The following is a 12,764-nucleotide window of genomic DNA, read 5'->3' as shown; positions in this document are numbered from 1 at the left end:
TAATAAAGATGTGTACTAAAATGGTACATTACAGAAAGAAAACAGATTAAAAATGAGCCTTCCACACTGACAGCTTTTTCTCTGCCTCTCGTGGAACAACGGCTGTAGATTCATTTTCTGTTATTTTGCTTGGGTTGCCACACTTTGCACCTGGAGTAGTTTTAAAATCATTCAGGAAGGCGAACCAATAAAAAGCTACAATAAACTCTCTCCTGACTAATGAAAATAAATGCATGAATCAGAGTTTCCATTTCCTGTTAGGATAAAAGTGTACCTATTGTCTGAAGATAATAAAACAGTTTTGGTTTTGCTATTGCCAGGCCATCGTATTAAATTCAGAGACACAAAGATAACTTTGTGGAGCAGAACAGTGAAGCGGCCGATTTCCTCTTTTTCCCAGTTAGGGCATTATTTGCCTAAGTTCACTAGCTTCGTAGATGAGCTTCCTTTCACAGGCCACTTTGGATCAATCTTATGATATCCCATAAACCATATGGAATCTGAGCAGCACTTGCTGATGCTTGTTTTGGTGGAAGAAAATGTGATTTCTTTACAACAGTAGGATCCAGAAAAAAAATCAGCATGCTAACTTGTTCTGGATATTTTACACCTCGCATGTTCTGGGTATATGATAATGATGAAAATTCATGTCTCAGTCTTTCAAATGCCAATAAAATATACATTTTAGGACATGCATTTGCTAGGAAAACAATAAAAACCAGTGTTCCAGGCATTTCCATCGTGGACCCCGAGGAGAGCAGTGTTGCACCGTGGTTTGTCACCTGCATTACTGTGGAGATGAGCAGACAGGAGAGCAAGTAGGAAAATCGTTCTCTGGTACTAAAAATCCAGGGTTTCCTGTGAAGTAAATGCAGTGTGGGTTACAGGTCTAAAGCTGGAAGAACCGGGGGTATCTGGAAAACCTAAGGTCCACCTGTCAGATTGAGAGGCACCTGGAAGTGGGTTTAAGGCCTGAAACAGAGGGGCTGGGCAAGGCTCAAGGCACACATGTCCCTGGGCTCTGTGCCTTATCAGCTGAGTGGGCTGAGAAATTGCCTTGTGGTTATTCTCACCCAGAATTGGAATAAAGGGCTCAGTGTGAAGTTGGGATAGTACAACTTCTTGGTTTAATACTTTACAGATTTTTGGAACCAAATGCACCCTGAAGTGAAAAGTTGCCTTTTTTTTTTTTTTTTTTTTTTGCTGACCTTGTTGGACGGCTAATACTGTTTCTGGGAAATAAGAGAAACAAGCGGCTCATTGTTGGCAGGAGCTGAGAGAGACACAAGAAGGACGAGAGACGCGTCTGCAGCCCTTTTTCCCTCTTCATTGTATCGTGACTGAGTCGAGGCTGGACTGGGGCTGGATTTTTCTTCCTACCTCTGCAGACATGTGTTTTCCATCAGACAGGGCTGCGTGACACCTGACATTGGCCAGTTCACATGAGTTAAGCCATGTACGGCCCATAAACAGAGAGGAAAAGACCCACAGCTGCACTCAGACACTCTTGACGCTGAAATATTTTTGAAGCTTGGTGTGGCTGGGTCTGCACGTATGTCAGAAACGATTTACACCTGTGTGTTTTGGCTTCTTCCAGGTGCATATCCTTTCTTTCTGGAAGCTGCTGTGGCCAGAAGGTCTAGTGTTGCCTGATGGCAGTACCGCTTCCTGTTTAAACCTTCCTGAGTTATGAAGTGGAACTTAAATAAAAAAAAAAAAAAAAAAAAAAGATTTTTGTTTTCTTTATTTGAGAGAGAGCGAGCACAAGAAGGGGGGAATAGCAGAGGCAGAGGGAGAAGCAGGGAGCCTGATGTGGGACTTGATCCAGGGACCCTGGGATCATGACCTGAGCTGAAGGCAGACGCTTAACCTATTGAGCCATGCAGGTACCCCTGAAATACAACTTCTAAAAGTTATCTGACTTGTCTTTTTTTTTTTTTTTTTAAGACTGAAGAAGTAATGGGGCGCCTGGGTGGTTCAGTGGGTTAAGCCTCTGCCTTTGGCTCAGGTCATGATCTCAGGATCCTGGGATCGAGGCTCCCATGGTGCTCTCTGCTCAGCGGGGAGTCTGCTTCCCTCTCTGCCTACCTCTCTGCCTACTTGTGATCTCTGTCTTTCAAATAAATAAATAAAATCTTAAAAAAAAAAAAAGACTGAAGAAGCGAGCCCTATACCTTTTTCTATAAAACTAGATCACACAAACAGGGTATCATCCTAACATGTGATTCATGGTGATTTCAGCATTTTGTAGTAGTAAATAAGTTAATTGCACTAGTCTGTATTAGACTTTTTCATGAAATCGGGAAGAGGAAACAGATCCATGTCACTGAATTGAACTTAGTAGATCCTTTTTGATCACTGAGGGTGAGTGAGCAGGACAGGGCAGTGATTGGTGATCAGTAAAGCTGATGCCCACCATGGCATTCTAGCATATCCCCTGGGCTTCCTACTTTTGTCACAGTCTCTGCCTGTGATTTATGCTGAGTCATTTATCCTTCCGAGGATCATCTCCAGATTGAGTGAATTGGCCTAAGTCTTTGGTTTTAAAATTGTGCCCCAAAGTCACATGCTAGGATTTTAGGGTGATGTGAAGAGACGCTAAGCAGACCCCAAAAGCTGTGTCAGTTCAGGTTTTAAAAATTCGTTTAGTATTTTCATCCAGAGTTGAGAAATGGCCTATAGAAAAGCAGAGTGAAGACAAAACCAAGAGGATTTCGAGAAGATAGCCGAAGGGGCTGGCATTTAAGTGCTCCCCAACCCATTGGTGCCAGCTGAGACTGTAGGCTTGCTTTGAACTGATCCCTACATAGGAGGGTCACCTCTGCTTCATGCCATCCACTGACACTACGGAAGGATCCTACTGCTAAAGAGAAGTTTGAGAACTCTGCCCTAAATAACTAAAGGCTATTTCAGCCTGAACTTCTGCACTGATGGTACAAAGTAGGGTGAATACATGGGCCCCCCCTGGAAGGAGCTCTTTGGGGAAACTGAGTTTGTAAACCACTAATGATAAAAGGAGATGGGTGCTGAGCAGAGAACTATGCTCTGGAAGTAAAGACAAAACAGTCACAAAAACCTGGTATTCATTAAATACTGCCTTGTAAAATTATGGGAGTACTGGTTCCTATCAGTTTCTGACCCATAAAGCCTGAAACTGACTATAGTATTTCATGTCTGTGCATCAGTAAGGCAGATCTGAAGTGCACTAAACTATTTTTGTTCTGTGTTTAAAAGAAAATCCATATTATTGGGGTTGGTTCCAAAGGGTGGAGGACGGGAGGGAGGCTTGGCTCCTTGCCAGGTCTTCGTTAATAAAGAGCACAAATCCAGCTCTCGGGAAGATGAGAATTAGCTCAGATCACAGAAGAGTATATAGTTCAGTCTTTAAAGAGCTGCTTTCAGTATGTATGGCCCAACCAGGAATCCAACAGGGAGGATTTCCTGACAGTCAGACTCAGTCAAGTGCATGCTTAACGAGTGTTGCAGTGCAATGTCATAAGTAGTGCTTGAGCTCCCTAAAAAGTTTCAGAGTAAGTGGAGAAGGAATGTTTCCTCTGTGATTATTAGGTAGTGTGGGTGCAAAAGGACAGTCAGCTAGTTATAATCCTTGGAGGATGAGAGCTGGTCGGAACTTCTGGCTGTGGTTCTAAATATCAAATAGGTCTTTCGTATTGGCATTGGTTCTTTTTGTAAGGGGACGTGATAGGATGGACACAGGAAGTCTTGTAGGGGGCGGTTTCAACTGCCGTGGGTTGCGACAGTCAAGGCCTAAGGTGACCAGATGCCCATCTGTCTGGGACTCTCATGTCCTCATTAACCCTGATATCCCATGTTCCAGAAAAGCCCTCGGTCTCTGTCAGACCAGGACAATTAGTTACCCTTCCAGCATTTGCAGAGTAGGATGGAAGATGAAGTGATTATTAAGCTTTCAGTTTATTATAATATATATATAAAATATTATTATATATATAATGTTATATATTATATTATAAGTGATTATTAAGCTTTCATGATTCAGGAGCCCTTGTGCTCCCCTCTGATAGGGCACTTAGGTTTTTGGAAGGGGTTTCTCATGCAATCTATATAAGCTTATTAGCTCCCATGTCGAATTGAAGAAGTTTCCTAGATCTCCAATCAAGTGTGTTACCCAAGGTGTGCATTTTTTTTTTTTAAAGATTTTATTTATTTATTTGACAGACAGAGATCACAAGTAGGTGGAGAGGCAGGCAGAGAGAAGGGGGAGGAAGCAGACTCCCCGACAAGCAGAGAGATGCAGGGAGCCTGATGTGGGACTTGATCCCAGGACCCTGGAATCATGACCTGAGCCGAAGGCAGAGGCTTAACCCATTGAGCCACCCAGGCGCCCAAGGTGTGCATTTGACTGTTGCCTAGTCAGCCTGTTTGAGGAAACAGCAACCAGGTATTCAAAGCAGTAAGTCAGCCTCTTTGAGGCTCTCCTCACTCTCAAGGGATGATACTGGAAGGATTCTTTAGAATATTTAATGTTATATTATTACAGAAGCAAGTTAAAAAAAACAAAACCCTCAAAGATAGGTTATTTTGTATATATGGAAGGAAAGTAACAAGGTTTTCCTCACCCTTTGAAAAGGGACATGCAAGTTAAACCATCTTTGAAATTCCCCTGTTAAATCAGCAGTTGATTATGGAGAATTTAGGCAGATAAACCGCAGTCTTGTAGTATAACCCTTGCTTCCCCTGTTTTGTTTTTTTTTTTTTGTTTTTATGTTACTTTGTTCAACCTTCACCAGGCTGCTATGTTCCTTTCCCTGGATCCATGTCCTACACATCTGTTTAGTTGACTTTAAAGGGCTTAGCACATAGTAAGAGCTTAATAAATATTAATTCGTCTTCAATTCAGTCAGATTCAGTACTGCCAAGACATCTGCTAAGTTGCAGTGGACCAGCATTTCCCAGTGTTCCTGCTCAGGAGAACACTAGTCTTCCAAGTTTGAGAAGTCCTGCATTTTCTGTCTCCTTCCTGGAAAGTCTCACTGTCTGTTAGAGCCGTAAAGGCTCTGAGGAAGCTTGCAACAAAATGAATTCTTTTTTAACTTTGTGTAGCCCAACACTTCCCAATCTTACTTGGCCATGGGACATCTCTGGAAGCAGCTATTGTTATATTTTTATTGTAGCCTAATTTCCATATGCTCCCATGGAACACACTATAGAGCATGATGGTGTTTTTTTTAAAATATTTATTCATTTTTTATATACCCTATAAAATTTGTCCATTTTTATGTATCCTATACAAATGAATTTAACAAATGAATTAATAGTGCGTATGGAAGAGACAGCGTCTTGCACAGTCCCTGGTGTCTGTTGAAGACATGGTCACTACACGCACACACACACAAGCACATGTATACGCGCACACGGTTTTTTAGAACAGTTTTAGATTTACAGAAAAATTGAAAAGATGGAGTTCCCATATACACATCAACTTCTCATATTATTAACATCTTACATTAGTATGCTACATTTGTTACAGTTGATGAACCAGTACGGATATAGGGATTTCCTTAGTTTTTATTTAATGTCTTTTTCTGTTCCAGGGTCCTGTTCAGAACACCACATTACCTTTACTTGTCATGTCTCCTTAAATTGTTCTTGGCCATGATAGCTTCTCAGACTTTCCTTGTTTTGATGACCTTGATAGTTTTGAGGAATACTGCTTAAGAATTTTGAGGATTCCCCGCTGTTGGAATTTGTCTGATCTTTTTCTCTGATTAGAGTTGGGATGATGGGCTTTTGGGAGGAAGTGCTCTTTTTGTCACATCTTATCAAGGGTCATGCTATCACTGTGGCTTATCATTGTTGAGGTTGACCTTGATCATCTGGCTGATATACAGGAGTTCTTCCCTGTAAAGTGGCTGCCCCCCCCCATTCAATACTGTACTCCTTGGGGGGAGGTCACTATATACAATCTACTATTAAGGAGTGGCAGTTTGCTCCCCTCCCTGAGGATAGTGTATCTACATTAAATTATTTGGAATTCTTCCATTCAGGAGATTTGTCTCTTCTCCCTCTATTTATTTATGTATTTGGCCATTTGTTTATATGAGTGTGAACTCATGGATATTATATTTTTATGCAACTAAGGAACTACAGTCAGCAACATGTGACACTTTCCCCATTACTGATAGAACAGAAGCACAGTTGGGGAGTGGGTTTCCGGGGGTGTGTGTGTGTGTGTGTGGAAAAAGTTGTGCTTACAGAGACCTTCTCGCTCACTTAAATAGGTTTGTGCCTCTGACATGTTGACAAAAACATGTTTTGTTTTGTTTTTCAAAACATGTATTTTTAAAAGATCAGCTTTGGGCTGCCTGGCTGGCTCAGTCAGTTAAGCGTCTGCCTTCATCTCAGGTCATGATCCCAGGGTCCTGGGATCGAGTCCCACATTGGGCTCCCTGCTCAGTAGGAAGTCTGCCTCTCCCTTTCCCTCTGCTACTCTGTCTCTCTCTCTCTCTCTCTGCCAAATAAATAGATAAATAAAATCTTAAAAGAAATAAAGGGTTCAACTTAAAGTGCCAGGTATAGTGGTCTCTCAGCCAGGAAGGTGGTCAGAAGGAGAAAGGAGGCTGAGAATGAGATGAGAAATGCATACTTGGCTGCAGGTCTTCCTCCTTTCCCTCCTCAGACTCACATGTGAATTGGGGAGAAGGATTTGAAGGGAGTAAAGTAATTTCCATTTCTTTCTAGGGCTTTGGTATGACTTTTAGCCATCAGCACACTGATTGTTCTTTCCATAATCTCCTCCGAGCCAGCTCTGTCCAGGCCTGTGATAGGTTTCATAGTTGAACCTAACCCCTTAAGGTTTTGTTTTCTTCACTTGGCATTGTGTGTGTGTGTGTGTTTCTGTATGTCTTTATATGTCCGTGCGTGTGTGTGTGTGTGTAACCAAGCCTGTTTTAAAAATGAAGGAAGCGGGGCGCCTGGGTGGCTCAGTGGGTTAAGCCGCTGCCTTCGGCTCAGGTCATGATCTCAGGGTCCTGGGATCGAGTCCCGCATCGGGCTCTCTGCTCAGTGGGGAGCCTGCTTCCCTCTCTCTCTCTCTCTCTCTCTGCCTGCCTCTCCATCTACTTGTGATCTCTGTCAAATAAATAAATAAAATCTTTAAAAAAAAAAAAAAAAAAAAAAAAAGAAGGAAGCAAGCCCAGGATGCAAGAATAGCAAGTCTCTGAACTTCTCTGAGGCCGAGAAGACATTTGTCAAACATTCCTGGAGGCGCACTGGGCAGTCTCTGATTCCCTGACCTCCCTCGTCGTCCACAGCTCCTGGCTTGGAGAAGCTGCCAGGACACTTTATAAACTGTTGCTGCCCATTCCCTTGGGCTGCAAAAGGCAAAAAGTTCAGGAGTGAGGCTTTACCTTTTTTTTTTTTTTTTTTTTTTAAAAACCTATCTGTTTCTTAGGTAGCAAATGATATGTGGGCTTAGAACTGAGGTCAGGGACCTTCCTGTCCTGAGCCTATTTGTGGGTCTTTGTGGAAGTGACCAAGTGTGTTTGCTGGAACAGTCCAGAGGGTGCATTTGTGGATGCTGTCCAGGGAAGCATTAACCAAAGGGTTACATCCAACAGGGATGGTCACCTCCTCCCCTCCCCACCACACCCCATTCCTATGTTGACCCTTTGTTCCACCAAGGACACAGTCATGGAATCAAAAGGGTGTTCAGATCTCATGCTGTGGAGTTTGTTTGACTCTGTGTTTTCTTTTTTACTCAACAAGAGCCGTTAAATGTTTCTGGCCACATAACTGCAGAGCGTGCTTTTATTGATTTTTCAGAAACAGAGAGAAGGCAAGTTACTGAAGGAAAAGGAGATGAAAACAATGAAAAAGATAAATGTGGATTTAAATTTAAATTCTAACTCTCTTGAAAGGAAAAGAAAAGATGTCTCTGCTTTAGTTTTGATACATTCCTGCTTCAGCGGAGAAATCTTCGGTTTGGGTTATTCCATTCTGTGGGGACTGGCAAAAGTCGAAAGTTGATGAGGTCTTTAGCCTTTTTGAGGCAATTCATGGCAACCTGCCCCCAACTGGTTTGACCTCGGAAATGGCATTTGGGATACATTGCCCTTGTTTTTTTGTCTTGTTTTGTTTTTGTTTTTAGCTGAACTATTGTTCTGTCCCTAAAATATTCCGGCATATTATCCCAACGAGTGTTATATTCATTGCAGATTTACACGTTTTGCCTTCCTGTGCTCTCCTTAGGACCTCTTCTCTGTTTATCTCGTCTTGGGCCTTCTCTGCCCCCATTTTCTCTGAGTAGCTAGCGAAAGCAGTGGTTTTAAAGAACCTCAACCATCAGTAGCATTCATGAGCTGCAGACTCAAAGAAGGTTCAGTCATAGTTGGAAACCAAACAACTAGAGGGAGCAGAGTGGCAGGTAGAATCATGGGCACCTCAGTGGGACCCAAGACACCTGGCTTCTAGGCCTCTGACCATTTTATGAACATGACCAAATTCACTCTTTCTTTGGGTATTGATTTTTGGCATTTCTACAAGGAGGAGTTGTACCAGGCAGGCTTTCTTGATCTTGATTACATTCTTTAAACATTATTTTTTTAAAGATTTTATTTATTTATTTGACAGACAGAGATCACAAGTAGGCAGAGAGGCAGGCAGAGAGAGAGAGGGGGAAGCAGGCTCCCTGCTGAGCAGAGAGCCCGATGCGGGACTCGATCCCAGGACCCTGAGATCATGACCTGAGCCGAAGGCAGCGGCTTAACCCACTGAGCCACCCAGGCGCTCCCCTTGATTATATTCTTAAGCCGAAATTGTTGCTTATCAGATCATTTTTGGGGTCACTGCCTTGCACTCCCATCCAGAAAATACTGAGTTTGATGTATACATGACCACGTTTTTATGTTTTTTACTTCTGTATTTTTATGTTTTCTCTAAGTAATAAATGCACATAGGAAAGCTTCAAATGGTATAGAAGGAAGGAAAGGAAGATCTCCCATCCCTGACACCTGTTTTCCTCTCCGAGTTACCCACGGTTACCAGGCTCTTAACGTGTTCTCCTACAGATATGTGTAATAGGCCCTCCCTTTCTAACTAGAAGGAATAGCAGGTCCATGCGTGGTATTCTGTCCCTCGGCTTTTCCCCCCTCCCTGAACAATGTTTCCTAGAGATTGTTTCATTTAAGTACCTACAGAGCTCCCTCGTTCTCGGGAATGGTTATAGAGAATTTCTGAACAGGTGTACCTTGATTTCTGATCGGTGGACCAGATGTTTTGTCTTTGGCTGTTACACACAATACTGTGGTCAGTTCTCTCATAACAAAGTTCTGTGGGTGTGTATGCTTTACTTTGAAAACAAAACTCTTGTCTAAGTTCCATTCTTTTCTAGTCTCTATCGTTCATAACTGGAGATGCGCGGTCTGCATGATCCCACCCATGAAATGAAGTGGAGGAAAGCAGCATCGCCCTCATTGCCCCCTGTCCAGGGCTCTGTGAGGGCTGGTATTTTGAAGCCTAGCAAGGGCGTGGTGTTAGACAAGCTCATCTCCCAGTCTTCAACTCCCCCAGATAAGGAGGCAGAGGCTAATAAACTCTGCAGTATTTGCTTTTGTTGTGTGGAGTCCGTTGGGAGTAAACCCGATGCAGGTTTTGCTCACTGAAAGGGCAGGCTCCCCAAGTCCCCGAAGACGGTCTTGCTCGGATGTATTTGTCCCATCGTGAAGTTACCAGAACCGAGTCAGTTTTAAAAATTAATAACCTCTGTGCTGCCAACAAGCAGCCTAAGTTTTTTCAAGCTTCTTTTTTCTAATCTGGGGATTTCTGATGTTGGCAGTATTTCAGTTTACAGATTTCTCTTAGAGACACAGTCGGGCATATTTTCTGGTCTGTAGCGGTTACGTCAGAAAAAAGTAGGAGCATCCTTCTTCAGGAGTTCAGAAATGACTATCCCTGAAAATAGCAACTGTTCTTCCTTGTAAGCTTCCTTCTGGCTGGAAAGAGGTGTTATGAATTCAGCCCTTCTGGATATCTGGACTTGGTCTGACTTCAGTCTGTATTTAAGAGCACGTTTTTCCCAGTGATATGGTGCGTGCATGATCCCTGACCTCCTACCCAGGCCTTCCAGTCAAGACTGTAAAATGCCCTGACCATTTCTAGAATATCACTTGAGAAATGAAATGCTCATTTCAGTAATTTTGCATCGATTAGGACTCTGCTTTTTTTTCCTGTTCTGAGACTGAGAACTTGAAGAGATTGCCAACTGGTTTCATTCATTCGTCTCATCATTTCCTGAGCTTCCCTGTGTGCCAGGAATGATGCCAGGAGGCATGAGCTCCTTGTAGTGGGCTTGATTCAGAAAAGAAAGTCTGCACCGTTAGGCAGGACACTCCAAAGCATTCTCACTTCCTGTTCAGGAGCTTGTGAGTGAGCAGACAGTTGTCCATCTCTCCAGCCCTGCCTTGAGCCCTTTCTGTTTGCAAGGCAAGCGGCTTTGGGCCCCAGGCCTTGTTTTGATGACCTGCTGTTTAAGTGGTAGCTCTCTTGCTGTTGAAGGCAAACTCTTCAGAGGGTTGTTCTCAGTTTCAGCAGCTGTCCCTGTTCTTCAGGGTAAGGCGTGACCGAGGGCGGCCAAGGAGAGTTGAAAGAGCTGGAGGACAGTATGTGTGGCGGCGTCCACTCGGGCTTGGGTGGCTCTACCTGCTGCCAACCAGAGCACACCCCTTCACCTCTCTCAGGTTGCCATCTCCCTCCCGTAAAATAAAAGGATGGACCGCATCATTTCTAAGAATCCTGACAAAGCCTAACATTCTGGCATTCCACAGCCCCACAAATAAATTCACCTCATTTCTTCACACATTCTTTCCAACAGCCTGCTAATTCCTGTGAGGGCAGGAGCTATTTATCCAACGACAAGCCCGGTGGCTGGCACACAGGAAGTGCGGTAAAGATTTGAGGGAGTTATAAATAAATTTTTAAAAAAAGAATGTTTTTATCCTACCTCTACCCCCATCCGGAGGAAGTTCCTGCCGTGGAATTAATTGTTTCTCAAGGGAACCAGTTAGTCCACAGAAAATCCTTTGTGTTTGTGTCCCTTTTGAGTGTGTGCGTGTGGGTGGGGGGCGGTCTACATACACATTTAGTACGTAGATGATTAGACCACTTTAAAATTCATTTAAGGAAATTCTTAGTTGTTGTAAAACATGTTTCCACTTGATACCTATGTCTTCCAAATGAAAGATGTAAATTTTTAACTTTTAGACTTGAAATAAAATATGCCGGTGATTTTCTTTTTTTAAAGACGGTGATACGGGATGCCTGGGTGGCTCAGTCTGGTAAGTGACTGCCTTCAGCTCAGGTCATAATCTCAGGTTCCTGGGATCGAGCCCTGCACTGGACTTCCTGCTTGGCGGGGAGCCTGCTTCTTCCTCTACCTCTATTTCTCTGTCTCTCATGAATGGATAAATAAAATATTAAAAAAAAAATAGACAGTGGTACCAAACATAGCAAAAATTGAGAGTTTTTCCTCAGAAATGGAGTATATAAAACTATATCTTGTTTTGGGCCTTCATGTAAGAGCAAATAGACAGAAAAGTGTGGTTTTCTTTCTTTCTTTCTTTCTTTTTTTTTTTTTTGTGGTTTTCTTTATTATAGAATATGGCCTAGGCAGAAGTTAAGCAAATTTGACTGGTAAACTGTTTAAGGAAAACTAGCACTTTAAAAAAAATGTGTGTGTGTGTGTGTGTGTGTGAATGCCAGTTATAGAATTTATTAAAGGATTTTAAAATTCTTCCCTCAAGTGAAGTACCGCATGCAAAATTTAAGGTGTTGGTAAGTGCGGATAAGTAGAAAATCCTTAAAAAGTTTAAAAGACTTCTAGAATGCCTTTATTCAATCACAAATGTGATTATCATTTTTTAAAAGATTTATTTGAGAAAGAGAGTGTGTGCAGGAGGGAGGGATAGAGGGAGAGAGAGTGTTAAGAAGACTCCGTGCTGAGTGTGGAGTCCCATGTAGGACTTGATCTCAGGACCCTGAAATCGAAACCTGAGCTAAAACTAAGAGTCGGACACTTAACTGACTGCACCAGCTAGGCAACCCATGATTATTATTTTTTTAAAGATTTTATTAATTTGAAAGAGGGAGAGAGAGTGCACATGTGGACACATGGGCAGGGGGTGGGGCAGAGTGAGAAGTAGACTCCCCGCTGAGCAGGGAGCCTGATGTGGGCCTCAGTCCCAGGATCTTGGGATCATGACCTGAGCTGAAGGCAGTCACTTAATCGACTGAGCCACCCAGGTGCTCCCATGAGAATCATTTTTATGTAACTTCTTATGCACTCATTTTTTTCCTTTGCAAAAACTATATATAACATCTTTTCCTCAATCAGGTATTTGTTTCTGAGCTTAGCGCATGCTCCTTTGAGGTACCCTTTTTTAACAAAGCATCAGTGGAGTCCATCTTCTGTGTAGGTCCCTAGTCTAGGTACTGTGTTTTACATCTTGCTTGCCAGTCACTGCTATCCTAGATATTATTGTGCATCATTGTATATCTATAATCTCACGCCCTCCTTAGCTCTGACATGAATACGCAGGTTGTCTAGAAAGTGCACACACACCCAGATGTCCTGCTGAAATTACATCATATGTTGTGGTAACCTTTTGTGAAATTCGCTTTTGACCACTATGTTCTTAAAGGCTTTAAAATGTGTTCTAGACACAGGGAAAGTGTGAAATAATTTTTAACAGGGCACCAGATGCCAAGACTAGATGAATCAGGAGTGGTGC

The 12,764-nt window shown here is 42.7% G+C and overlaps 1 protein-coding gene across 1 annotated transcript in view; it reads left to right on the top strand.

The window, feature by feature from the left end:
• WWTR1 (WW domain containing transcription regulator 1) overlaps positions 1 to 12,764 on the top strand; it is a 136,623-nt gene that overhangs the window by 98,696 nt on the left and 25,163 nt on the right. The gene's annotated exons all lie outside the window — the stretch shown is intronic.

Source organism: Neovison vison, chromosome 6, assembly GCF_020171115.1.
Source record: "Neovison vison isolate M4711 chromosome 6, ASM_NN_V1, whole genome shotgun sequence".
Taxonomy (NCBI): Eukaryota; Metazoa; Chordata; class Mammalia; order Carnivora; family Mustelidae; genus Neogale; species Neogale vison.
The sequence above is the reverse complement of the archived record's forward strand: the minus strand, read 5'-3'. Positions and strand labels throughout refer to the sequence as shown.